The sequence below is a fragment of the Anguilla rostrata genome, chromosome 16, assembly GCF_018555375.3.
Source record: "Anguilla rostrata isolate EN2019 chromosome 16, ASM1855537v3, whole genome shotgun sequence".
Classification (NCBI taxonomy): Eukaryota; Metazoa; Chordata; class Actinopteri; order Anguilliformes; family Anguillidae; genus Anguilla; species Anguilla rostrata.
Window position 1 is genome coordinate 61,610 of NC_057948.1, and position 25,528 is coordinate 87,137.

The window sequence follows — 25,528 nt, forward strand, 5'->3', positions numbered from 1 at the left end:
AAGTGACTTGCGAAAGATCGGTCAGCTAGCGTCACCCAGCAAGTAAACACCACAAACGGCGATGGAGTAGTAGCAGTTAATGGCTCATTAACTGACTGTGGCGAAAACCTACGACGATAACTTGCTTGCTTAACAGCAGGTCTACCAGACAGTTATATGAAAATTAGCCTAGTCAAATCACCAGTAGTCTACACATCTCTGATTGATTGACCATCAGTGCAGTCGATGTTCTTCCCCTGTAGTTAATATTGCTAATGCGTGAGCTAACCATGGATAGCTTACCTAGCTCACTGGCAAGCTGATATGCTAGCTGAGCATATTCGTTTTGCCGAGAAACATAAATTGAAGATAACTGAACATAATTGTATTATTAATGTCATACATATAACGTGATTACATGACACAGTACAGTCACGGATGAAAATTAAACTCCGTAAACATTTGATCATATATTTTAAAACATAACGGCAGACAGTCAGCTAGCCTCAAGTTCGTTCTGCGATCGTTCGTTCAGGTTGATGGGCTTTTCCGCACCGGACTGTCAATCATATTGTAAAAATCGCTTGACCGCTTAACTCTATGGTTTTGGCTCCAAATCGAGAACATGGCCGCGCCCGCCATAGGCCTATTTCACAAGATGGCGACCAAAACCGGATGTAGGGATACTTTGTTTCCGGTTACCGTTGCTACGGACGCCAAGTCTATTTCTGACAGCGAAAAATGGAGCCTAAACAGCGACGTGTGTTCTCACAGTCCATAATCGCTCTGCCTAAGTTCACTATGTCGGATGTTAGCCACATTGTGGACACATTGCCAGTGAACATAAAGAGGTCTAAAATGGACAAGGGCTACAAATTATTTTTTGAGAAGTTTATATTCAGTTATGAAGGTAAGTATAACCGTTAGCTCTGGTTCGCCAGAAAGCTAAATAGCTACCTTGCTAACCCACAGCAAGTTAGCCGATCAAAGAGATATTTCACTTTGATATAACATAAGTTATTTTCTCGAGGCGACTCCATTTTGTTTTCGTACCGTGAACAACATCTGCTGTTCGTTAACAGCATCTGTTCCTCTCGGTTGTAAGTTCGCTGAGGTCCCGAAAATGAATGAATAGGGAGCCTGACAACCGTGAGGAAAAGCGATTCTGTTAACAGTAACGGTCAGCAGGGGAGGCAAAGCTATGTAAGTACAATGTGTTAGGCTCCACAAAATTACTTATGCTATACGAAGTCAAACATCTCCGAACTAAGTTTTGTATTAACGTTAATTTTGTGACGTTTGCGCTGTACTTAATAAGGATTTATATCGCTTGTCAAATCGCCTGTGTAATGGTGTTGTTCGTGTGTTTATGTGTGTGCGTGTATGCATGTGTGCGTGTATGTATGTGTGTGTGTGTTTGGGGACAAATGTGTCTATAGTCTCCAACATCATTGCAGGGAAGGTGATAGTGAGGGCAAGGTGTTACAGATCCTTGAGGAAACGTGAGGAGCCACATCAGCTTGAGGTTTATAGAAGATAAATGTCACACAAACTACTGACTACCAGCATAAATTCAAGATTCCTTTATTTGTCATTTTTGTGTACTTGCATACATAAAAATGAAATGTTGTTCCTTCCAGTCCAAAACAGTGCAAAAATAGACAATATGCCTAGAATAATAATGTAGATAAAAAAATATAAACTAGAAGGCACACTCAGTGTAAAAAAACAGTCAGCAGCAATTGAGTTATAATAAATAAGAAAAGTAAAGGCACTGTATTAGTACTAGGACAGGCCGGCACAAGCATCGGTCGCGCCGCCATTTTCACATGCCCCCGACAGGAACGGGAACAGAATTCCATACAGGAATGTATGCCATATGCCTGACACTACTGGCCTATGGAAAACTGTCATAACCATAGCATTCTTTATTTTAATGTGGTGAGCTAAGCTAATTTTGATATCAGTGCCCTCAGATCACACTCGAAACTACCAAGCTACCGACAGAGATGACAGCCTATGCATGCTCTTGTGCTGCTGGGAGGTGCCTGTGCAACAATTTGGTTACCTTACTGTATCAGACTGCCCATTTCTGCACACTGGGAATCAAAAATGTTCCAGCTGCCCTTGCATGCAGAAGCAAGCCTCAGACTTGGCACCGGCCCCGTACCCAGGTAAAAATAGAAAACAAATGGCTTCATAACAAGTTCTTTAGAATGAATGACACTAGATAGCTAACTTGGAGCTCATACAGTAATTTTGTATGCCATCTCAGAGATAAAATTACAAATCTTTCCAAAAATTTGGTTTGTCAGGGCATCAATCCTGAGCCAGTAGATGAGCTTAAGGTGCGCAAGCCTAAAGCATCTGGTGGGAACGGTGTGCAATCCACACTGTACAGAGCATATGGAGGTAATTTTTATCCAAAAATATTTATATATCACTAATTAATGCACATTTACAGAAAAAAACATGTTTTTACATTTTTTTTTATTTAGGACTGTTACCGGATCAATATGTTCTTGCTGGTGCAGCATCGTTGAGTTGCCTTAGACCTCAGCCTCTTATAGCGAAAATTGTTGATGGCATATCTGAAATGAGTCTTGTGCCATCAAAATTTGGAGATGTCCCCAAAGGCTCAATACTGTCCTACCAGTGCCCCCCTGTGTTGCCCAAAGATGTAATTAAACAGCCAGATGCCCAGAGATTTCCACCATTGCCTGTTCCACACCACACACTCCCGCAATTTCACTTTGTGCCTGGAAGCTTAGCAGAGCTCCTGCACATGCAAAGTCTGGAGGTGTCACCCGAGCTTTCTGTCATCATCGAGGAAGGAACCCAGGATCAATCCAAATGCCCTCTCTGGGTAAGCATGCGGCGCCTTCGTCTTACTGCCAGCAAGTTTTATGAAGCTGCTCACGTGAGGTCCGAGTCCACATCAAAGTCACTCGCAGTAAGGATAATCAAGGGTATCCATCAGACCAAGGCAATGAAGAGGGGACAACAACTGGAGCCAGAAGTTCTTCGCCGGTATGCTGATACCTTTAATGTGAATGTCTATCGATGTGGTCTGATCATCCACCCTGTTGCTCCTCATCTTGGAGCCAGGCCTGATGGCAAAGTAGTGGACCCAACTGAGGATCCTCCCTATGGCCTGGTGGAAGTCAAGTGCCCGGATATTGAGGCAAAGCACATTGCACTGTCTGGGGGTCAGACAAAGCTTCGGAAAAGCCACCAGCATTACTGGCAAGTCCAGGGCCAGCTTGGAATTACTGGCCTTGCCTGGTGTGATTTTGTCACAGATACAAAAACTGATTTCACTGTGGAGAGAGTGTGGAGGGATGATGAGCTTATTGAAGTCATCAAGGCCAAGGCTGATGCCTTTTACTTTGGCACGCTCATTAAAGTTCTCCTAGAGGGGAAGTAAAAACGTATTATACTTTTAAATTAACAGTTCCCAAAAGATTACTGAGTGTTAATTAAAGGAAAGATGATGTATAACACAGTGGTAAACATGCCCCTGTCCCAAATTTTCTGGGACATGTAGCAGGCATCTTTTCTTAATACTTTTTTCAATTAAATATATATAAAAGAAAATTTAGAAATCATTGCATTCTATTTTTATTTACATTTTATACACTGTCCCAACTGTAAATAAGAAAGTGATTAGAAATTAATTTGAATATACTGCATAAGCTAATTCCATATCTTGTTAAAATTGGAACGTACCAGTTTCAAGAAATGCCTGGCATGTGATGCTGTCCTTGAGCCCTCTTAGAGAGACCTTTCTTCAGTGTAGGCTTATGCTGCCTTTACAGTTGGCAAAACCTCCCTAAAAAGTGAAGCAAACTTTAATCAATTTTTTTTAATCCAAACATTTATTAATGATTATTCATTTATTTCTGCATTTATTAATGTTTTTATTTAAAATTACATACCCAGGAGAGGAGAGGTGAGCCAGGTGTTATTGGCTGGAGAGGTGGTGAGCCAGGTGTTATTGGCTGGAGAGGAGAGGTGGTGAGCCAGGTGTTATTGGCTGGAGAGGAGAGGTGGTGAGCCAGGTGTTATTGGCTGGAGAGGAGAGGTGAGCCAGGTGTTATTAGCTGGAGAGGTGGTGAGCCAGGTGTTATTGGCTGGAGAGGTGGTGAGCCAGGTGTTATTGGCTGGAGAGGAGAGGTGGTGAGCCAGGTGTTATTGGCTGGAGAGGTGGTGAGCCAGGTGTTATTGGCTGGAGAGGAGAGGTGAGCCAAGTCTTATTGGCTGGAGAGGAGAGGTGGTGAGCCAGGTGTTATTGGCTGGAGAGGAGAGGTGAGCCAGGTGTTATTGATCCCAAAATGAGGTACAGGTAATTGGACCATGTGATGATAACACGGCTCACTGTTGATGTGCTCACCGCAAATACCTCTGCCAAAACCCTCTCCAAAAGGCCAGTTGCTACACGTAAGCGGTACATGAAAAATTCATCAATAAGGTATAGCTTACGTGTGGGGCTAGGATGAATTCCTTCCCTCTCCATGTTGGTAATGCCAACTCTCCTCGCTTTGGACCAATATACTATCTGTGCTGCAGATGGCTGAATGGAATCCCAAAACACATTAAATGTGCGCTTTGATGGGAACCTGGTGAAGTACCTGAAGTCTTCATCAGAAATACACCATCTCTCCAGGAGGGGCCCAGAGAGGGTGAGGCGTGAAACCATCTTCTCCAACTCCCTGATCCTCTCCAATGCCTTATCAAGTGCACCTAATGAAAAATAAGCAACTTATAAAAACTCAATCACCTGCCAATTTAGCAAAAATAAAGTTTGGGGCAGGGGATACTTGAGCAAATGACAGTCACGTTTTACTCAGTTCCCTGTACATTTGATGGCATTTTCTGATTAAGTCTAATTTCACAGTGTATCTGAAAAATGTAAATATCCCTGACATCAATTTCAGACACATTATGTTTACCGAGGCAAACAGTAGCAATCAACATTATCTTAACCGTGCTTGCAATTTACCGCTGTACAGTGGGGTCCATAAGTCTGAGTTCACTACCGAGCTGTTCGTTTTCATCGTTGATAAAAGCTACCCACACATTTTTAAATCAGCTGATATATCTTAAGTAGGCTTGTCGCGATGCCCGTCTATACATTTTGTAATTACAATGAACAACTAAACTAAACGTGCATCTGCAGTTTCAACACTGAATGTCCAAATATGTGCTTACTAACAAGCTATCTGGCTAACGTAGCTACGTTAAACGTAATTTGCTCATCATAACACAAAATATAGTTAGCTAACTGATTTTAAGACATTCTTGAGTAACAAATACCACATGACTGAAACTGCATTAGTTCTTAATGAATGATAAAAACCAAAGGAGTTGGTAGTGGACTCAGACTTCTGAACCTGACTGCATGTGAGAAGAAAAGTTTAATATCCAGTGTAATCTCATTCTCAAAGCAGTAGCTAACTAGCTAGCTACCGTAATGAGTTAGTTGAAGTTAGTTTGCAACATTAAAACACAAGCATGCTACCTAGCAAGCTTTTACTAATTTTCAACACAACTACGGTTATTTATACACACTAACCACATACCCTATAAAAACTGTAAACACCTCACAGCTAGACCAATGAGGGTTTGTAGCTGGAGGGGAAGGCACCACGTGTTTTCCTTTGGCTGGTGTGAGTCAAAACGGAGATGTTAGTTATTTTCCTCTGTTCGTAAGAACAGGGCACAATTATAATTAAGAATGCACTGGTTCCGTTGCCACAGGTTAGATATGAAGGCGCTGCTTCATATCCCGCTTAAAGCTGGCCTGAAACGGATCAGTAGCATTCTGGTTACTCTCCGTTCGTAAACGGGACTATGCTGTCATCAGAGATATATCCGCTCTATCGCCGGACTGTCAATATTCCAATGGGAGCATCAGAATATTCACAAATACGCGGAACAACACAACAGATATATCCGTGACCACAGCAAGAAAGCGTAACAGTTACTATGTTTTACTCTCGTGTTAATCTGACTCCATTTTATATGATAATTTAAAATTTGGGGTTAACTATACGTGGAACTTGGGAGTGGTTACACTCGACTCTATCTTGTGCCATCATTCCTCAGTATATGCTCCCGGGTTTAGCATTATTGTTAAATCTCAGTTCGGTGAAGAATCCAGAGGGTAGGAGGCTGACCAAAATAATACATGGCCTCCATGCCTGGCTTACATGGATAGTGCATCGATAGTTATGAGCCCAGGACGGTGCGTATCTATCGGGCTCCTTAAGGCGAATTTGGAGAGAACCGGCGTACAACGCCCATGGGTCCTCTTATGCCAAACAACACCAGAACCGATACCACCAATCCCTTAGCGGGCAGATTGTGGTCGCCTATCTAACTTGAAAACCCCACTAAAGACGTTTGCTGTACTAGACCCCTGATCAGTAGGTCCTAGTCATAATTGTCCCCCTGAGTATTTAAACGGAATTTCGGCTGAAAAGAAGATAAAATGGATTAGAGTTATGAAGACCACGTAAGTTAAAATCAGAGGAATTTATTTAACAGGCAGGTAGGTTGTTATCTTCAAATTCAAAAATCAATTATAAGGTTTAAAAAACATAAATACAGAGTAAAAGAGTTCTTACCCAGCCTGTTTAGCTACACACAGAACATCGAGTATGCGCAGTGTGGGAAGTCGATTGCGATCTTCCTCGACAGGATTGTCTCCCTTCCTTTTAGGCCAAATCCCGCGTTTGATCTAGGCGGCATTACCATAAATTAACCTGGCCGAATCATAAATCTCGAATTTCGGCCCCCACCATTTGGGGGCTGCTGTTAAAACAATCAGTGGGGAAATCGGGAAAAGGAGATGATTACTAGAGAGGACATTCCATTGTGTTAGTTTTTTCCGGAGTTACTGAAACTATGTTTTTTCAAATTCTATTTGGTATGAAACATATTTCATCCAATGGCTTAATTATGTTGAACATGTACATACCAAACATGCCAAGTGGATGTAATATTATGGTGCAGTTGTCATGAAAATACCCTTTTGTTTAACCATTGTACATGCAATCCATGTTATTTTTATATAAGGCATAATACAATAATACAATGAAAACATGTGCATGGTTTGTAAGGTTTTCCGGGGTTTGTAAATAAGATATACAGATGGTTTATAGTCCAGATCCAGAAAAGAAATACAAAGTGTAATGTCAGAGGGGCCCACATAAGAGCACTGTGGTACTGTCCCGCGCAGTTGCCCCACCATGTGGCCGGTCATTTCACCCTTTATGATCCCAAAACACCCACACCCACAACCACAGACAAAAGCCGCGTTTCCACCAAAATTACCCGGAACTTTCAGTCCCAGGAACTACTTTACCAGGAACTAAAATGTTCCTTCAGCCAATGGTTGTCTGCGTTTCCACCGGGGTCTAAAGTTACGCGAAGATTAGGCAAATTAGCCCACTGACGTATGAAAAAGCGACGTTGTCGTCGGTCCATCTCTCATTTCTTCTGTAACCCCATACTACCACCGAAGTAGCCTACATTATTTTCTAATAACCGGGACAGGAATAAACCGGAGGGGTTTATTCTACTTATATACAACGGGTTACCAACAATGACTATATATGGTTACTTTTGTATTTATTGATTTTCATATATCCTCTCAAACACATTCTTTATGTTTTTATGCGAACATTCGCTTTCATGTCTTGACATCCGAAGCGACAGAATGCATTCACATTTATATGTATAACTGGCAACAACAGCAGAAAACATGCACACGTTGTAAACAATTTGCTGTTTGATTACTTTCTCGTCGTCAATTCCATATAGGCTAATCGCAAAATGACAAAAATAGAACGAAAACTCGGACTTGCGTGAAAATGTAAATTAGTAGTGGTACAGCCACCGTTTGCTTTCCTTCGAAGTTACTGCTAGCCGAGCAGCGAAGTGTGCCCTCCAAATGCGAACCATGCACCATAAATTAGTCCATAGTCTTCCTGGTCTTTTCGTGGTATTGAAAAATGGCAGTAAAATTGAGTAAAATTACGGCAGTATGAAAAAGCTAAAGGGATGATTATTAGAATTAACCTGTTATTTTACCCTGACAAAAAGTGCGGAAGGTGATTTCCAGTTTGCTTGTACTGTATCACCAATGTTGATTACGCAGAACTACCGCATACCTCACATAACTGTATCAAATGTTTTGAGTCAATTACAACGGGCTAACAAAGAAAATCCGGAAGAAAATATTCAGCAACCGAATTAATCCGTTTGAATGTTTTAGTACGTAATATGCTGTCCCAGCACGAATGCTTAGCATTTTATAAAACGAATACTAAAGCAAGAAAAGGGCAGAAGAGCACACGTTATAATTCCAAGACGTTGGCAGGCTATAACCAAAAGTAGGCTACTGCGCCGCATAACATACAAGTTTGATTTGAAGTTATTATGAAAATTAATCGGTTTGCGCCTGCATATTTTTAAACATGGCGCCTGAAAACAGAAAACACAAAAAAATGCTTCGAGTACTCGACCAATCAGAAATGTTCAGCGCTGCAAGCTCCACCCAAAAGGTTCCTGTACTTTCGGAAAGTACTACCCCCCGAGCAGGAACGTTTTGGGGGGTAAAATAAAGCCCCAGGAACTAAATTTAGACCCTAGTTCCTGCGGTGGAAACGCACCGAGTTCCTCAAAAGGTTCCTAGTTCCGGGGTATAGTTCCTGCGGTGGAAACGCGGCTAATGAGACTAGTTCCCCTTATCTTAGTTGTCTCCAGGTGGTAACATTCCAGAGAGCCTGGTGATTGTCTTATTGACCCCAAACACACACCCCCACAACCACAGACAAAGAGATCAGTTCCCCTTATCTTGGTAGTGTCCAGATGGCAACATTCCTGAGACCCAACGGCTTGCTCATCCCGAGGAAGTCCGAGTAACTTATTGTTTTAGCACACGGCTCTGGGTTCTTTGAAGTCCAGTGATGAGTCTCAGCCTGCAGGTTCGTGCAAATGCCAGCCTTTTCTGGGTCCCAGTTTGATTTCCCTCTTACAAAACAATCATCAACCCATAAAAGCTAGCTAGCTTGCTAACGTTATTAGCGTGACACTCACCCGGGGGAGGACGGCAGTCGTAGTCGTGACCCGTAGTTGTAATTGCGGCATCACTGAGCTCTGCTACACCTCCCATCTCCTCTCCAAAGCCAACATTGCCTCTTCTCTTCGATGTGGCTTTTTTGTTTTACCCCAATTGTTCCACGAAAATCGGGAAGGCACTGCCTGCGCAGTGAGGTACTTGCGGCCGGACTCAACATGAACGTGCATGTCACTCTCCTCAAAGTGCAGTCCACACACGTATGTGCTGTACCTCCTAACTGCAAAATTTTCTCCCTTGTCTCTCCTAATTGCATGTATCCACGTTATTGTGGAACAGGCAATGGTGGAAATCTCTGGGCATCTGGCTGTTTAATCGCATGTTATTTTTTTGGAGTACATCGGTTGGAAAGCTGTGGAGTGATAAATAAGGTTGTTTTCTCTTCGAATTGTTACACAGAGGAACGCTACAAAACTGCTTGCTCTTCATCGCTGCCATTGTTTTCGGTGGTGGTTAAGGTAACCGGAAATGAGAGACCCCTACATCCGGTTTACATACCCGGAAATGTGAAATAGGCCTATTGAGCTTCAAACGGCCAAAACCAGACAAAAGCGGCCAAAACCAGACTTCGTTTTTGAAGCTCATTTCCTGGTGTTGTAGTTCCTGGTTGCTCACTAGTGCCACTACGGATGGCTCCAGTATAGGTGTTTTCATATCCGGTTTCCATGCAAGTCTACGGTACAAATGCGATAAAAATACAAAGCCAATAATTTTTTCTCACAAGAACAAATAGTCATAATAGGTGTATTTTATTCGTCTTATGACTGTCCATGGGTCGATTTTATGATTTATTGCGTAATTTGGGCACAGGGCCAATATTTGTTCTGGACCAATGAGGTACAGCTTGCGTCACTTCCGGATTACTGCGGAGGACTGAGCTACGGCAGGGGCTACAATCTGTGGTCACTGGGTCTCTGGGTGGGAGGTGGCTTCTCATGACCTTGACATTGCCACTCCGACTGATCGTCAACCTCTTGTCTGTGTGAAGCAGAGACTGTGAAGTCGGCGAATGCAAACGTCCCATTTCATATCAGTTTCATATCAGTGTCATTATGGCGTGTGTTGCTTACAATTGTACTAATCGAGCTTCAAAGAATCCTTTTCTGAAGTTTTTTCGGTAGCTAAGTCATTTAACTATATCCTTAACATACTTTGTCTAACCAAATCATTAATTGACAGAAAGCGTAATCAGCTAGCACAAGTCTAGCATGTTAAAACAGTTAGCAACTTCGGCTTCCAAGCTATTTGGCTTGCAAGCTAGCTAAATAGCTAACCTTAGCCGGCAAATATACAACCTGTCAAACGTGCTTGACGGCTTGTCAGTCGTGTACATTCCGTAAATGTCTACCTGTGCCATGTTTCATGTATGTGACAATCTAACTATTATACCGATTTATTTGCTGACATTGTGGGATAAACTGCAGGAGTTCACAATTTAGCCAGACTGGGGCAATACGTCTTAAGGTTTATGCTTGGATAACATGTACACACGGTGAAAAAGAGGGATCGCTTACCCTCTTCGGTAGGCTACATTCTGCCAGAAACAGCTATGCATGTTGTCAAGAATACAATTTCCATGTTCAGGTTGTGCAATACTGATATATACTGATTATATTAAAACATGCAACATTTATCACAGTGTAGGAAAAAAAATAAACGCACCCCAATAAACTCCCGGTGCTGGATCATAGAAACATCAAATAGGTAAAGAAAAGACTCGCACATTCGCTTTATGCTCCTGAAAATATCATCGTAGTAGCCTATTATGAATGCTATATATATATATATATCTATATATATATATATATATAGGCCTACAGTATAATAGTGAATACCGATGGGGTTGAAACGTTAACCGTGCTTATGGCTAAATAAATAGGCTACCGTTATATTTTTTTTAGCATCAAGCGAGTGTGCGGGTCTTTACCTATTTAACATTTTTAAAAATCAAATGAAGGACTGAGATTAATGCATTTACACGGGGGGAGTTTGAGAACCACTGTTTTAAGGCACTTCTACAATTGTCTCTATGAGTGCTACTAATGTAGTCGTGAGGGAATTATTTACGTCTAGCAATGAATAGGAGTGTACATTGCTTTAAATGTTGCCGGTTCGATCCCAGCGCTGGGCGTGTCGAAGTGTCCCTGAGCAAGACACCTAACCCCTAACTGCTCTGGTGAATGAGAGGCATCAATTGTAAAGCGCTTTGGATAAAAGCGCTATATAAATGCCGTCCATTTACCGTTTACATCAGGCTGTATTGCAACCATAGATTATAAAAAATTGCAGTCTATTTTACTCCGTCTATTGTTTCATAGTTTTCCTTTAGGTGATGAGGCCAGACTGCAGCTGTGGTTAGCCAACATCCGAAGGGATAACTGGAGACCCACCCCGGCATCTCGTCTGTGCAGCGACCACTTTGAGGAGCAATGTGTTTTCCGGGACTCCAAGGTTAGGAAAGGCACTTATTGACATTGATTTTTTTCTTCTTTAATAATCTGTATAGCCAGTTTTTTTTGTGTGTGTGTGTGTGTGCAGACTGTGCACATACTAATGTTGATCAAGAAAACACATTTCTGAAAAAAAAGACTGCACATGAACCAGTAGTGGCAATGCCAAAATGTAGAAGGCTACTTTTATTGTTTTAATCCTAGGTAATATACACATGAAATAGGTAAGAGATTACAGTTATACATTACATTATAGGTATTTGTGCGCTCTTATCAGAGCGACTTACAACAATACAACTCAGATCAAATCGCTTAAGTCATTAAACAACAGTAGATAAAAGCTTACTAGTGCATACAATAAGGAAAACAAGATAGTCTGAACAAAATTTTTTTTTTTTTTTTTTATAGTTATACAGTTCTCATTGTGAATATTCAGTGGCTAGTGATTAACAGTGGTTCCTTATCCCCCTTCAAGGGAAAGCATTGCTTGACCATCTCTGCAGTGCCAACCATTTTTGATTACCCGGCTAGATTGCTGAGACGGCCTGCAGAACCAAGGAAACAGCGCTGTAAGGTGAGTGTTAATGCAGAGGCAAGTAGCTCTACAGTTCCTTCTGTTAAGTATTTTTCATGTGATGACAAGGTGTCACAATCCAACGGGGGTATATTAGCAGCTGATCACAACAGTGTTGTCATCATGGAGGATTGTGTCATCTATGATTCCAATGATGACAACATTTCTGTGGCAGCTGATGTGCATGTAGATGTTGGTAGGGAGGTCAGTGGTGCTTCAGGTGGTGTATTCAGAAGGGAGATTACTGAAAAGAAAGATCCAATGGTGTTACAGGATCATGACCACTCAGCCTTAACATCCAGCTGTTTTGATGATCACTGTTACGCTGTTGTGGGGTCTCCAAAAACCCTCAAGCGGAAAGCAGAAGCAGTAGAGCAGAGGCTACAAAGATGTCGAAAGAAGTTGAGGATACACTCGCAAAAGACCAGGCGACTGAAGAGAAAAGTGTCCTTTTTGAAAGACATCTGTGTAGAGCTGCAGAAAAAAATGCTCATTTCAACTGAGTGTGCTGCTGTACTGGTGTCCTTTAGTGAAGTGCCAAGAGAAATTCTGATCAGGATACAAAACAAGAAGAGGTCAGCAGTTTTCTCAGAAGAACTATGCCAGTTTGCGATGACTGTGCACTTTTACTCCCCGAAGGCGTATGAGTATGTCAGAGAGAAGTTCAACTTTGCTCTGCCTCATACTCAGACAATACGGAACTGGTACAGCAGCATCTCATCTGATCCTTGCTTTACTGTGGCTTCCTTTACTGCGCTGAAGAACCATGTCGCAGAAAAGAAGAAAGAGGGTAAGGAAACGGTCTGTGCTCTGATGATGGATGAGATGTATATACATCAGCAAATGGATTTCGGCTCAGACCAGATCCATGGTTATGTGGACTTTGGCATTGGTGAAACTGACAACACAGTAGCCACACAGGCATTAGTCCTCATGGTCGTTTCCATCAATGAGTCCTGGAAAATCCCCTTTGCTTACTTTCTTATCGCTAGCATGACCGGACAAGAGAAGGCTAACATCATCAGGGAGAGCCTTTGCAGACTTCATACCATTGGTGTACGGGTGGTCTCACTGACATGTGATGGACCTTCACAGAATATCGCAATGCTAAGGGAGCTTGGTGCTAACCTTAGCATCTCAGACATGAAACCTTACTTCCCCCATCCGGAAGACCCAAGTCTCAAGGTTCATGTGCTCCTGGACCCATGTCACATGCTAAAGCTTCTACGAAATGCTTTAGCAACGGCTGGGGTTTTTGAAACTGAAGATGGGAAACTGATCAAGTGGCAGTACATTGAAGACCTCAACACACTTCAGGAGAAGGAAGGTCTAAGGCTTGGTAACAAGTTGCGAATGGCACACATCCAGTGGTGAAAACAAAAAATGAAGGTCCATCTGGCTGCTCAGCTTTTCAGCAGCAGTGTAGCAGATGCCCTGGAGTACTGCGAGCAAGAACTGAAGTATCCTCAGTTCAGAGGATGTGCATTACATTACATTACATTACATTCATTTGGCAGACGCTTTTATCCAAAGCGACGTACAAAAGTGCGTTTTCATGATCGTAGACAACTGCTGAACACGGGTGCGGCTACAGTACAGTTCTTGCGCACAATCGATGGTGCTTTTGATGTTCTCAACAGCCGCAACCCACTTGGGAAAGGGCTCAAAGCACCCATGAAGCCATCTACAAAAGACCGTGCAGAGGCCATCCTGCAACGAGCAGAGTCATGTCTTCGTGGGCTCAAGGTCAACAATGGGAAACAGCTTGTGCACGTGCATGCAACATCAAAGAAGACCTCAATCTTTGGGTTCATAGCAAATGGAAGAAGTGCACTCGGTATATACAAAGACCTTGTTGAAAGTCCTAATGCACCATGCAGGTACCTTCTAACATACAAACTGAGTCAGGATCACTTGGAGCTCTTCTTTTCTGCTGTTCATGCACGTGGCGGGTACAACAACAACCCCAATGCAAGACAGTTTCAAGCAGCTTACAAGCGCCTACTTGTGAGGCACCAAGTGAAGACGGGCACAGGCAACTGCCTCCTCCGAGACAACACTGACATCCTTGATTCAACACCTGCAACAGTCAACATTGCATGCAGGATGGAAGTGGAGCTGGTAGAAATGGTTGTGCCTGGAGATGACACCATCCCTGACCTTCCAGATGTTGACCACCTCTCAGAATACAAAGACGTGGCAATCAACTACATCGCAGGCTTTGTTGTGAAAAAAATGAGGGAGAAGGTTACCTGCACAGGCATTGACATCGGTGACAGTACATCCCTTTGTGGCTTTGAAGAACAGAGGTGGCCTGCAGACGCCATCACCAGGCATGGTTGTGGTGTGCCAAGCCACTGAGAGATGTTTTCAGAGGCTGCTCAGAAAAACTGGGGGCAAGTAGTGAGCATGTCATGTCTTAATTTATATTGTGTGTGTGTGTGCGTGTAATACTTTTCCATGTTGTAAATATTTATGTATTGTGTAAGTCACATAATTTATTGTCTTATTTCTTTAATTGTACATTTTTAATCAGCTTTTATATGTGTGTGTGCACCCTCTCACTGCTGAAAATAAATAAAAAGTATACGGAAACTAAGGTCTTCTGGCTCATTTCTGCCACAAAGCTAGATACTGCCAAGCACCACAAGAACATTTACAGCACTTAGAGCCCGCATAAACGGGGCATAAGTGTGTACTGTGGAAGTCTGCCTATGGAAACCCCTGAGTGACAGTGTTGCAGGTATCACTTAGAGCACGCATAAACGGGGCATAAGTGTGTACTGTGGAAGTCTGCCTATGGAAACCCCTGAGTGACAGTGTTGCAGGTATCACTTAGAGCACGCATAAACGGGGCATAAGTGTGTACTGTGCAAGTCTGCCTATGGAAACCCCTGAGTGACAGTTTTGCAGGTATCACTTAGAGCCCGCATAAACGGGGCATAAGTGTGTACTGTGGAAGTCTGCCTATGGAAACCCCTGAGTGACAGTTTTGCAGGTATCACTTAGAGCCCGCATAAACGGGGCATAAGTGTGTACTGTGCAAGTCTGCCTATGGAAACCCCTGAGTGACAGTGTACCACTGAGCCTGCATGAACATGTACAAAATTTTTATCCTTTGTGACCCTTGTCATTTTTAATGTGCGTCTTGTCTGAGTTTGCCTTGTAGTAAATGTGCGTCTTGTCTTGTGTTCCCACTCTCAGCCTGCACCTTGACGTGGTGAGTGGGCTTTAAACTGAGACAGGCAGCTGAACTTTGTAATGTCTTATGTCAGTCCTCTTACACAGCATTATGCTAGTCCAATTAAACATTTTTCCCAACATCCTGTACAGATATATTATGCAAAAAAGCTCTTTATCTTAGAACTTTTTCATAACCCTAAAGTTGAATGTTTGGCACAAATTTTGTTGTCGTACCAGTTGCCCTTATTCATGATTCATCAATTTGAATGGTTTGCTTGGGATCATTTAGTCTTTACATAAAAAAATGAACAAATTCACATTATACCGACTGTATGGGGCAAATAGTGACCCTTCAATCAAAAAAACAAGTCAAATATTTCATTAAAACAGTTTATTAATTGAAATGTTTCCCTGTCATTTTGTTTCCAGTAGTAGTACTTGGGGTTAAAAGAAATTCGTCATTGCCATGGTTTAACTGGTGCAACTCCAGTCCACTATAAAGTGTACGCAGAAGAAAAGCAAAACTAAGAAAACAATACTATTTACAGATCAGACAGCTACATCCGGCTTAGGAGAAGGGAGCAAGAAAGGCCATGGGTTGGCATGGCAGGAGAGGACAAGACGTGGGGGGGAAAGGGAAGATAAGGGACAGGGATGAGCAGGGGGAGTTGGATGAACAATGTCATGGCTACAAATTACCAATAAAAGTAATTAATTAATTAATTTATAAAATTCATCACATAAACCTTAAAAACATGACCTATTTCATTTTTTAAAAAATTGTTCCGTTAAAAGCTAAACCCAGGATTGAAGAAACTGCCAGAAATGAGCGGTGAAAACTCAGGACAGCAGCTTCTCCTCCCTTGGATTCAGTCTTTAAGGGAATGTATTATATTATTTAAAAAAATATCATTTCCCCTAGGTGTGAAATAAACTCCATCCTTGAGAAATAGGTCATCATTTTCAAATGTTATGTGAGGATGTGGGACAAAAATGCCTCCTAAATCCTGAACAAATGCAGCCATGACATTGTTCACCCACTTCCTTGCTTTGTTGTTCTTCCCCGGATTGGCAGTCCTCCACCGACGTCGCTGAGTGATCCCAGACAGGAAGGTCTTGCAGGTCCCGCTTCATTCCTGTGACGAGATCCAGGCTCTTGATCTTGCCAAGGTCGTTCCCGCCACAGTGAATGAGCAGGACATCCGGGACTGCTCTTCCTCTCAGGGACTGGTGAATGAAAGGGAGAAGGCTCTCCCACCTCAGGCCTCCCCAGCCAAACCAATGGACAATGATGTCCAGACCCAGGCTGGTCCCCACAGTCTTCCGTGCTCTCTCCTCCCCACGCCGGATGTAGCTGTCTCCCACAATCCACACATTCTTTGCTGTGGAAAACAATGAAATACTTCTCATTCAAAACGAACACTGATAAATACACATATATATAGTCTGGATGTAAGATTTTAAAGACATCCACAGTTTTTACAGTGGTGTGGCACAGTGTGTTCTATTATATACATCACTTAACTGACTAGTTTAACTGAAGGCACAGCAGTGGTGGCTGCTGAGCTGAAAATCAAAGAGGCAGAAAACTTCCCCTTAAACTGATTATTGGTCTTGGTTTTCAGACATTTTCCTTGATTAAACAAGTCTGCTCACAATCTGACTAATGTATTGTATAGACAGGATAAACACTGTGTCCTTTGCCATGCTATGCCAATCAAATAAATTCGAAACAAAATTATAAACTCAAAAGGCTATCTAACTTGTGCTCATTCAAATGACAAATCTGCGTATTCAAGAACTTTGTCGTGAATATTTTCCGAGTGAGAAAACAAAACGTAATAGGTTTATAATTAAAAAAATGCTCTCGTCTTAACTAATTGAGGAGAACTGGCTCTATTTGATTGCGTTGATTTGTATTTTTAAATCAAGCACAATAATTAAAAACAAGTTGACACCAATAGCAACGTTAATCAATTTCGGGAGTTTTCTGCCTGCTCATTTTTTCAGATCTGCATTCGTCACTGGGTACAGAATGGTTTTCTTTCACATTAAAAAATAATTTGCACTTTGCTGTAGACGGTGGTTACAGACAGACTCACAGTTAGGACGTTTGCATTTCTCCATTGATGATCTACAGGGAAAAAAACCCCCAAATAATTAGAAATTCAATGTACATTATTTTTGTCTTCATGCACCAGGTGGAAAACTTGCTCTACAAAGTGCTTTGCCATAGTTACACGCCTGCAGATCAGTTATTAAAATACTTGGTAGATTTGTTAATCACCGCTGACAGTGTTAATTTTTATTCGTTTAAAAGCGACTTGCGAATGATCGGTCAGCTAGCGTCACCCAGCGAGTGAACACCACAAATGGAGTAACAGTTATTAGCTCATTAACTGACTTGTGGCGAAAACCTACGATGATAACTTGCTGGGTTAACAGCAGGTCTACCAGACAGTTATATGAAAATCAGCCTAGTCAAAAATCACCAGTACACATCTCTGATTTATTGACCATCAGTGTCGTCGATGTTCTTGGCTCCAAATCGAGAAAATGGCCGCGCCCGCCATTGAGCTTCAAAACGTAGAATCAATGGGTGACGTCACAGTAGCTTTGTCCATATTTTTTACAGTCTCTGGCTTCAAAACGTGTTTTACAGACCCACGGAGAGGCAATGGGTGACGTCACAGTAGCTTTGTCCATATTTTTTACAGTCTCTGGGACTGCTACATGGTTATTTAAAGTACTTACGTGATTGGCCACTGCAGCGTGACGTCGGGTTGCGTTCTGGCAAAAGTTCATTCTGGTTCAACTTTCTTGACGCAGGCTGATGCGTTTTTTTCGGCACCCCATGTGGTCAACCACTGCCGCAGCCTAAATGCACTACCCCCATTCAAAAGACTGGGGGTAGTGCATTTTTTTTTGCGGCAAAAACTGCCGTTTTTGCCGCACAACCCTGCGGCAAGCTGATCCAACTCTTTGGATTTATTAGCTGTTTCGTTAAAAGCCATGCCTAACTGCAAATTCAATGGCTTCCTGCCAGCACATTTTTAAATGTAGGCACTTCGTTGCTATAACTGATAATTGTGAGTAGATATGTTCAGAGCCCCAAAAGGAACATGGGTGAAAAGAAAAAAGAAAATACCTTTGTGTTCCCTCGCAAAACGTTTGTGTGATCTTGCAAACAAATATATATAAATAACAGCACATCTGTTCTTCCGGGTCAATGTCACGGTGTCATAATGTCCTAGGAAACCGTAACCATGGAGGAGCAGGTGCTTGTGTTTTGCTTTGAACTTGATTTAAAATATGAAAATCTTAACTAGACTATTGGAAATATGTTCACCCTACACTCAGCTATTCCTCTGTCACACACAGTAGTAAGTAAATGCTGATGCTATGTCTTGCTTGCTAGCAAGATAGATTGCTACCTAGCTAGCAAGAGAGCTACATAGATCTCCATCTCACGCCCATCTATTTGTCTACCTAGCTAGTGAAAGAGATTGGCTGTCACTCACTAGTTGTGTCATTTACTGGGTAATATAATAAATATTCAGGTGTAAATACATGCATATTCCTAGCTTATGTCAGTATTAGCAGGGTTGATGAACTGCCCTCAGGCTGTCCCTTTATATGATGACAGAAGGAAGGAAGCATTGTTATTTTGGTCCAGCACTCAAAGGTTTGCTTAACTAAGTCTTTCTTCATTATTTAGCTGGTGATTTCAATATTAGCCACTACATAGTTACGTACACCTTTGTTTAAAAACCTAAATGCTTCATAGCACTCCTGTCAATGTACCAGCAGTCAACTACCATGAAGCCCAAGTGTTTTCTGACAACTGCTAATAGGATGGCTATCGGCAAGCTAGCAAGCAATAGGTTCTTAATCAGATGTGTTACTAACTAGGCCAGCTAATGTTGTCAAGTTCTTGGTGTGCTAAGTGGCTACTGTTGCAATTCCAAACTGAATAATTAATAAAAATCTAAGCAAATGTTTGAGTGCTGGATGAAAATAACGATGCTTTCTGTTTATTGCTAAACTTTAGGGAGAATTTTTTTTTTTAAAGAAAGCACAATAACATATTTCTCACTGAAATCATAGTTTAACTATTTTAACTTAAAGGAGTACCATGGTGAATTTCACACTTTCTCGGTTTTATCTGCTATTTGCACAAAAGGCATTGAAGAAAACAATGAGCAAAGTATTAAATATGTCCGTTATGTATTTTTGGAGAAATATGCGTTTTAAATTCATCGTCCTATTTTCAACCGGTTGAGAAAGTTGTCATTTTTCTACGTCACGAATACAGTAACCACTCCTATTTCCACGCCCCTTAAAGAAATCTGACAGGACACACCGTCCTGCTGTTCAGACAATGCAAATATTTGACTAACGTTAGGTTCACTTAAATTAGAGTGCCTTTAGATTATTTCTGGTTATATTAATTTAGCTATCTAGCTAATGTTAGCTAGCTAGGAGGTTTGCTTTCATAAGGCAATGTTATCGATAACGTTAGCTTGCTAGTTTGCTTTTATGAGGACGTTATAGTTGTGCTTTTAGCTTAACTTGGCTAGCTAGATAACAAAAATTATAACTGGATATAAGTCAGCGTCCTTACCTTAGCTATCTATCGATACTTGATATACTACTAAGCTAGCTAGCTTGTGAAAATTCAGTCTCCCAAATCGAGCGCGTATCATGGGGATAGCTATGGTAATGGGGCACGGTCTGTCAATCATAGCTAACTGACAATTCTCATTACCACGCCCAGACGGTTTGGGTGAATTTTTATAGTAGGAAATTTAGGCTTAGAAAAATACGTTTTAAAGTACATTGAAATGACTGAAGAATAAAAAAATTATTCACATTTGTTTTGTTGTTGCCTGAAGACAACTGGGAAGTGTCACGTTCAACCACCATGGTACTCCTTTAAATGCAGTGGTGATCAAACTTACACAAAGCATGTATGTGATGTTTGCCTTTATTGATCACAATTCAATGAGACCATATGATGTAGCTATCACAACCAATAGCAATGACCCATAAAATAAATTTTTACTGTTGCTGGAACGTTTGAAGTGAAGCTGATCGATTACAGCTCGGCTGACATCTTTATATTTAAAGGGAACCCTGTCTGTTAAGACTTGTAGGGCTTAATATGCTGTAAATGTCCTGTGGAAATATATTGTATGAACCACACAAAAGATTTCAATTATTTAAAAAACCGAAGCCTTTAATAGAAATCTTGACCAAGGACAGAGCACTTTCCCACAGAATATTTAATGCCCAAAGAACCAAACACTTTCTTTCCCTATTTTAAATAGTTTGAAAAAATGTGTTTGATATGGTCATTTCATTTTACTAAATTTCCCAAAATGGATTGTTTTAGTCCTACATGCTGATTTATTTACTGTGACTTGTTCTAACGGCTGCTTGAAAGAGAAAGTGCTGATATACGTTGGCTAAGTAGATAGATCGTTTTCTCATAAAATGTAGTTGATAAAATAGTAGCCTTGGCTAGCCTACTTTGAGACATGTTATAAAAAAAAGTATTGTTATTTCATTGAAAATAAACAGCACACTTGACAGTGGTGTTCGATTATTATCCATCTATTATGTATTATTCCATACTGTACCCACTCTCCTCCCCAGAGACTCCTCGCTCCTTGCATTAGCTACAGCAAGAGGAACAAACTAGTATTGTGTCGTTCGCGAACGATTTGGGCGTACGTCAGTTCAGTGTACCATCACATCCCTAGTACATTCAGTGAATGATTCACTGAACTGATAGTCTGCGAACGATAGTCAATCGTTTCTAGTGAACGACCAGTTCACATTCACGAATGAATCGCTTCAGGAAGCTATTCAGTTCAGTTTGTTCACCCAAAAGATTAGTTCTTTTGAACGAATTGTTCGTGAACAACACAACACTACTGCACACTGGGAATCAAAAATGTTCCAGCTGCACTTGCATGCCTCAGACTTGGCACTGGCCCCGTACCCAGGTAAAAATAAAAATAAATGGCTTCATAACCAGTTCTGTAGAATGAATGACACTAGATAGCTGACTAGGAGCTCATGCCGTAATTTTGTATGCCATCTCAAAGACAAAATTACGAATTTTTCCAGAAATTTGGTTTGTCAGGGCATCAATCCAGACCCAGCTGATGAGCTTAAGGTGCGCCAGCCTGAAGCATCTGGTGGGAACGGTGTGTAATCCACACTGTACAGAGCATATGGAGGTAATTTTTATCTCAATATTTATCTATCACTAATCAATGCACATTTATTTAGGACCATTCCTGGATCAAGATGTTCTTGCTGGTGCAGCATCGTTGAGATGCCTTAGACCTCAAACATTTATAGCAAAAATTGTTTATGGTATATCTGAAATCAGTCTTGTGCCATCAAAATTTGGAATGTCCCCAAAGGCTCAATACTGTCCTACCAGTGCCCTCCTGTGTTGCCCAAAGATGTAATTAAACACCCAGTTGCCCAGATATTTCCTCCATTGCCTGTTCCACACCACACACTCCCACAATATCACTTTGTGCCTGGAAGCTTAGCAGAGTTCCTGCACATGCGGTGTCACCTGAGCTTTCTGTGATCATCGAGGAAGGAACCCAGGATCAGTCCAAATGCCCTCTCTGGGTAAGCATGCGGCGCCTTCGTCTTACTGGCAAGTTTTATGAAGCTGCTTATGTGAGGTCAGAGTCCACAGCAAAGTCACTCTCTGTAAGGATAATCAAGGATATCAATCAGACCAAGGCAATGAAGAGGGGACAACAACTGGAGCCAGAAGTTCTTCGCCGGTATGCCGAGACTTTTAATGTGAATGTGTATCCATGTGGTCTGATCATCCACCCTGTTGCTCCTCATCTTGGAGCCAGTCCTGATGGCAAAGTAGTGGATCCAACTGAGGATCCTCCCTATGGCCTGGTGGAAGTCAAGAGCCCTGATATTGGAAGTATTGCAGAGGCAAAGCACATTGCACTGTCTGGAGGGTCAAGCAAAGCTCAGGAAAAGCCACCTGTATTACTGGCAAGTCCAGGGCCAGCTTATATACAGTGACTTCACTGTGGAGAGAGTGTGGAGGGATGATGAGCTCATCAAAGACATCAAGGCCAAGGCTGATGCCTTTTACTTTGGAACTTTCATTAAAGTTCTCCTAGAGGGGAAGTAAAACATATGAGACAGTTTTAAATTAACAGTGGGCATTAACTACAATTAACTACAACAATTAGTGTCCTCAGTCCCAAAATATTACTGAGTGTTGTTCAAATGAAAGGTGATGTAACACAGTGGTAAATATGCCCCTGTCCCAAATTTTTTGGGACGTGTTGCAGGCATCAAATTTAGAAAGAGCGTATATTTACAAAAAAAAAGAAGAAAAAAGTTGATTCATTAAAACATTAAATATCTTTTCTTTGTACTGTTTTCAATTAAATATATATGAAAGAGAATTTACAAATCATTGCATTCTGTTTTTATTTACATTTTATACACTGTCTCAACTGAGATGCCTGTAAATGAGACAGTGATTAGAAATTAATCTGAATATACTGCATAAACTAATTCCATATCTTCTGTTAAATTTGGAATGTACCAGTTTCAAGAGATGCCTGGCATGTGATGCTGTCCTTCAGCCCTCTTAGAGAGACCTTTCTTCAGTGTAGGCTTCTGCTGCTTTTACAGGTGGCAAACCATCCCTAAAAAGTGGGAGCAAACTTTTATCAATTTTTTTTTAAACCACACATATACCTGATTATTTATTAATTTTTGTAATAAAAAGTTTTTATTTAAAATTACATACCCAGGAGAGGAGAGGGGAGCCTATTGTTATCAGCTGGAGAGGTGAGCCCGGTGTTACTGGCTGGAGAGGAGAGGTGAGCCCGATGTTATTGGCTGGAGAGGAGAGGTGAGCCTGGTGTTATTGGCATGGAGAGGAGAGCCTGGTGTTATTGGCTGGAGAGGAGAGGTGAGCCTGGTGTTATTGGCTGGAGAGGAGAGGTGAGCCCGGTGTTATTGGCTGGAGAGGAGAGCCTGGTGTTATTGGCTGGAGAGGTAAGCCCGGTGTTAATGGCTGGAGAGCAGAGGTGAGCCCGGTGTTATTGGCTGGAGAGGTGAGCTCGGTGTTATTGGCTGGAGAGGAGAGGTGAACCCAGTGTTATTGGCTGGAGAGGAGAGCCTGGTGTTATTGGCTGGAGAGGTGAGCCCAGTGGTATTGGCTGTAGAGCAGAGGTGAGCCTGGTATTATTGGCTGGAGAGGTGAGCCCGGTGTTTTTGGCTGGAGAGGAGAGGTGAGCCTGGTGTTATTGGCTGGAGAGGTGAGCCCGGTGTTATTGGCTGGAGAGGAGAGGTGAGCCTGGTGTTATTGGCTGGAGAGGAGAGGTGAGCCCGGTGTTAATGGCTGGAGAGCAGAGGTGAGCCTGGTGTTATTGGCTGGAGAGGTAAGCCTGGTGTTATTGGCTAGAGAGTTGAGCCTGGTGTTATTGGCTGGAGAGGAGAGGTGAGCCTGGTCTTACTGGCATGGAGAGGAGAGGTGAGCCCGGTGTTATTGGCTGGAGTGGTGAGCCTGGTGTTATTGGCTGGAGAGGAGAGGTGAGCCTGCTGTTATTGGCTGGAGAGGTGAGCCTGGTGTTATTGGCTGGAGAGGTGAGCCCGGTGTTATTGGCTGGAGAGGAGAGGTGAGCCCGGTGTTATTGGCTGTAGAGGTGAGCCCGCTGTTATTGGCTGGAGAGGAGAGGTGAGCCCGGTGTTATTGGCATGGAGAGGAGAGCCTGGTGTTATTGGCTGGAGAGGAGAGGTGAGCCTGGTGTTATTGGCTGGAGAGGAGAGCCTGGTGTTATTGGCTGGAGAGGTAAGCCCGGTGTTAATGGCTGGAGAGCAGAGGTGAGCCCGGTGTTAATGGCTGGAGAGGAGAGGTGAGCCTGGTGTTAATGGCTGGAGAGCAGAGGTGAGCCCGGTGTTATTGGCTGGAGAGGTAAGCCTGGTATTATTGGCTGGAGAGGAGAGGTGAGCCCGGCGTTATTGGCTGGAGAGGAGAGCCTGGTGTTATTGGCTGGAGAGGTGAGCCTGGTGTTAATGGCTGGAGAGCAGAGGTGAGCCCGGTGTTATTGGCTGGAGAGGTGAGCCTGGTATTATTGGCTGGAGAGGAGAGGTGAGCCCAGCGTTATTGGCTGGAGAGGAGAGCCTGGTGTTATTGGCTGGAGAGGTAAGCCCGGTGTTAATGGCTGGAGAGCAGAGGTGAGCCCAGTGTTATTGGCTGGAGAGGAGAGCCTGGTGTAATTGGCTGGTCAGGTGAGCCCGGTGGTATTGGCTCGATAGGTGAGCCCGGTGTTATTGGCTGGAGAGCAGAGGTGAGCCCAGTGTTATTGGCTGGAGAGGTGAGCTCGGTGTTATTGGCTGGAGAGGTAGTGAGCCTTTTGTAACTTTCTACTCACTCAAGGTCGAGAGGACCCTGGTAATTCACCATGACACAACAGTTGGACCATATTTGGTTTACAGTGCCTGCCAGGGTTAGAGGAATTGGTGAATCCCAGATGTAGTACTCTTTTACCCTCCTAATTGCCCGTTCAACCAGAATACGGAGTCTGGCAATGGTTCTCTCCATTTCCTCTCTGCTGAACTGACTCTTGTGCTTACATGATGAAGCCTTGCTGATATATCTTAAGTAGACTTGTCGCGATGCCCGTCAATACATTTTGTAATTACAATTAACAACTAAACTAAACATGCTTCTATGGTTTCAACATTGAATATCCAAATATGTGCTTGCTAACAAGCTAGCTGGCTAACGTAGCTACGTTAAACGTAATTTGCTAATCATAACATAAAATATAGCTAGCTAACTGTTTTCATGACATTCTTGAGTAACAAATACCACATGACTGAAACTGCATTAGTTCTCAATGAATGATAAAAAACAAAGGAGTTGGTAGTGGACTCATACTTTTGGTCCTGACTGTATGTGAGGAGAAACGTTTAATATCGAGTGTAATCTCATTCACAAAGCAGTAGCTAACTAGCTAGCTATCATAATGAGTTAGTTTAAGTTAGTTTGCAACATTATAACACATTCAAAAGCAAGCTTTTACAGTCTGATTTTCCACACAACTACAGCTATTTGTACACACCAACTATATACCGTATAAAAACAATCATCAACCCATCAAAGCTAGCTAGCTTGCT

General features: G+C 42.3%; 2 long non-coding RNA genes across 2 annotated transcripts; both read right to left on the reverse strand.

The window, feature by feature from the left end:
* Positions 1-388: 388 nt before the first annotated feature.
* LOC135242460 (uncharacterized) lies at positions 389-4,271 on the reverse strand. Its single transcript, XR_010326352.1, has 3 exons — positions 3,918-4,271; positions 3,709-3,811; positions 389-3,391 (listed from the first exon to the last, which is right to left on the reverse strand). It is a non-coding gene; the product is annotated as an uncharacterized LOC135242460 (long non-coding RNA).
* Positions 4,272-15,707: 11,436 nt separating this feature from the next.
* LOC135242473 (uncharacterized) lies at positions 15,708-15,998 on the reverse strand. The gene is made up of 2 exons (XR_010326364.1): positions 15,866-15,998; positions 15,708-15,815 (listed from the first exon to the last, which is right to left on the reverse strand). It is a non-coding gene; the product is annotated as an uncharacterized LOC135242473 (long non-coding RNA).
* Between the last annotated feature and the right edge of the window lie 9,530 nt (positions 15,999-25,528).